This window comes from Amphimedon queenslandica, unplaced genomic scaffold, assembly GCF_000090795.2.
Source record: "Amphimedon queenslandica unplaced genomic scaffold, v1.1 AMPQUscaffold_12713, whole genome shotgun sequence".
NCBI classification, from domain to species: Eukaryota; Metazoa; Porifera; class Demospongiae; order Haplosclerida; family Niphatidae; genus Amphimedon; species Amphimedon queenslandica.
In genome coordinates this window covers 15,540-19,043 of record NW_003547051.1, presented here as the reverse complement: position 1 = coordinate 19,043, position 3,504 = coordinate 15,540, and the positions used below count along the sequence as shown (strand labels likewise).

Sequence of the window (3,504 nt, the reverse complement as noted above, 5' to 3'; positions counted from 1 at the left end):
GAGACAAAGCCAGCACAAACATTTAAAAGCTCACAAGACAATTTTCTTTGCCACATAACATGGACTTGGCTACCCGACGATCAATACAAGAACATCTCTGGGCACTGAAAGACAGCAAAATGCCGACAATGGTCGTAAAAGAGTGTTGTGAGTCTGTTCCACAATAGGTAGAGCAGTTTCATTTCTTCTCTGGTCACAAAGAACTTCTCACCCAGTACTGCTAGCCATTGTGAAGCCAACCAACCGATACTAACTTCCGGTGCTACATGCAATATAATGGAATAGGCGGTGCCTTTGATGCACCCACGTAGGATACTATAAATTACATTACAATACATTCGCCACACATTTTGTTACAAATTTGATGTTATGTTGCTAGTGTGAATCTTTACCATAAAGTCGCTTACCGTATGGGCACAAATTAATATTTTCAGTGTTAGATTTTAACGATTTTGTGAAAATATTAAATTCACTGTGTTAAAGTAATTGCCCCAGTTTTTATTAAAGCCATAAGAAGCAGTCATATAAAGAATGTCACAGATTTATTTTTTTACGTATTAAGGCTGCCTGTGATAATAGTGAAAATTAATTTCCCACAAAATGTTGTACCACTAGTTTAGCATTTTGGATTTCAGTGGTTGGTCTAGGATTAAAATATGGTGTGAGTACTGTATAGCTAAAAACTAAAAACTTCCTCAAATGAGAGAGATGACAAAATTTCATGAATATAATCCTTTTGTGAGTGGCCCAACTTCTCTACATGCATGCTTTGATGACCTGACCTCTAGTGTGACTGAAACTTTTGTGTTTCTGTTTAAAAATTAATAAATGTTCATTTTGTGTATAACACATTATAATGAGTATTAACATTATTATTATATTAGAATGCTACAGTACACAACATGATATGACACTTGACTGTGTAGTGTTAGTGTCTTTATTACCCTGTCTTCTTTTTATAGCTTGAATACACTCCTCTCCTATGGGCAGCTGTTGAGGGTCACACACAGGTAGTGACACTGCTCCTTGAAAAAGGAGCTGATGTCATTGCCTCTGATAATGTAAGTACAATCATTAATTATACTCCAATAGTGATTGTACATGTATAGCTTAATGTACTGTACCGTATCACTTTATGGAAAGCATTTTTATTAAAATAAATATTTTATATCACAAATTTTGGATACATTATAACAAAAAATTTGTGTCCCAGAATTTTTAAAAAGATTTTTGAAAAATTGGCAAAAATGAAAAATAAATTAAATATAGCACAAAATGACCAAAATTCAAAAAGTAGTAAATTTTAATTTTAGAATACAGTATAGCAAAAAAATTTTCTAGCCTAAAGTTTTGGAAAATTCATTATCAATTACAATCTAAAAATTAAAGAAAAATTTTGAAATTTTAGATTTTATTGTTTAGTGGCGATTCTCTAAAATAAACGGTAAGACATGTAGAAAAGTGAAATTTTTGATTTCATTTTTTGTTGGTGGTTCTTAAAAATTTTGAGCCGCAAGAATAATTATGATTTTACATGTTAAATTGGTAAAACTTACGTGTACTTGTATAATAGTATAATAATGTCAGATAGACTTACAAGAGGCCAGTGGGCATTGACATTTTCTTTGGTATGGAGGACATACTTAGAATGTAGTTATACTGTGCATGAATATATAATGTGATCGACCCACTCAAATTGATGTAATTATATCACTTACCTACTGGGGCAGTATCTGATTTACAGACACTTCCCACTAGGACGCTATGGTCCCTTGTGGTCAGTGTCTGTACTGACATCAATTTAAATCTATAATTACTACATTGATCAAGCATCAAAATTTAATGACCTTTAAAATTTTTATCCCGGTCATAAAAGCTTCTCAATCTACACGTATAGTAACTGAGATTATGGCTACAACCAAGAACATTTTATTGATACTGCAACAGTGTAAATATACATGTACATGTACATGTAGACTAGTAGTATTGTACATGTAATTATTTATATCAGTAAAATGTATACTTGTACACTAAATGTACCTCCACTGTCTCTAACATACTCAATACTATTGAGACAGACCAACAATTAAAGTTGGCTTTTAGTTTGATTGTGATAACATTGTACTGTCATGTTTATCAATGTTTACCTTGTATAGGTGGGTAATACTGCTCTTGATTATGCTGAAGCAAGAGGTCATTCTGAAGTTGCTAGCCTACTGAGAGTACACTCAGGTAATGTATTTATTAGTTTATTGAACTGATGTTATTATACTGTATGTAGTACTGTATTGTTAGTAAATTTTATGAAACAGCTTGAGTCATTAGCTACTGCTTCCTCCCTTACCATGTGTAAAATTAATTTAAATAATAAAGATGTGTCACATGATTATCTGTTGTCCATTCCTTCCCTATTGATATATGATGTAAGATGTAGAGGGTGTGGCATGATGGTCAGTACTTGCTCCTTCATAGTAATTGTATGTGATGTCACATGTTAGTATCATTGTTTACCCAATGACTGTAAAACATTAGTAGTGTCATTTTAGTTGCTTATGATGTTTGATCCTCTCCTTTGTTAGAAACCTAACCTTTTGTATTGTTGATACACGTACATTCACTATTAGCTTCTTGTATGAATTAAATTGTGTATCAGTTATGTAGCAATAGCTTATAGTGTATAATGTGTATATTAATGCATGGTAGTTGTATCCCACTATTAGGTTACTATTGTTCCTCTTATGTACTCTTATGCATGTACAGTACAGTCCCTCACAACTGATGTGAGCCACACTGATGTACACAGTACACTTGGTATGTGTACTGGTATGTACTTGTATGTATTGGTAAACTTTGTACATGTTTCATTTCTCAAAAACATTTATATGTACAAAACTATGTCATACCCATTACATGTACAAGCATGTGTCTTATTGGTAGGTTGTTGCTGATAATAATGACACATTTAACTTAATTTCTATAGAATCAGTTAAGTACATGTATTGTGAGACTATTCCTGGTCTACATGTACATGTACGTATGATAAACTGGAGAATAAAAAGTGATAGATCCTAAGGAGGTGTTATGTCTGGAGCGTAGAATTAGCAAGGAGAGTACACTGAATAAATAAAATGATTAACACAAACGGTTGGCAATCACTCCAAACACAAACCAAATAAAAGAAGAGAAGAAACAGAGCCAGAAGGGACCAAGAACAGAACAAAGGACAAAAGAACAAGAACTCAGCAAAAACGTGGAAGGGTAGAATATATACATGTGTATGCACCTACACAAATTAGAATGTTCTAGAACAGTAAGAAATAGCACATGGTATAAGTAATTACATTTACATAAAATACATTATTAATAAAGAAATCATATCTGTTAGCTTTGAGTTCACCACATACCTCCCCTTTTAAGTATAACGAGAGGGCGAATAACGATCAATGGGAGGTCTTATACGAGTCGAGTGACGAGTCTGAGGGGGAGAGTCCTCTTGTGGAGTGG

The 3,504-nt window shown here is 33.2% G+C and overlaps 1 long non-coding RNA gene across 1 annotated transcript in view; it reads left to right on the top strand.

The window, feature by feature from the left end:
• Window positions 1-968: 968 nt before the first annotated feature.
• LOC109587023 (uncharacterized) overlaps window positions 969-3,504 on the top strand; it is an 8,615-nt gene continuing 6,079 nt past the window's right edge. The window contains exons 1-2 of the long non-coding RNA XR_002187352.1: window positions 969-1,061; window positions 2,157-2,232. This is a non-coding gene — a long non-coding RNA (uncharacterized LOC109587023). The remainder of the gene's footprint in view (window positions 1,062-2,156; window positions 2,233-3,504) is intronic.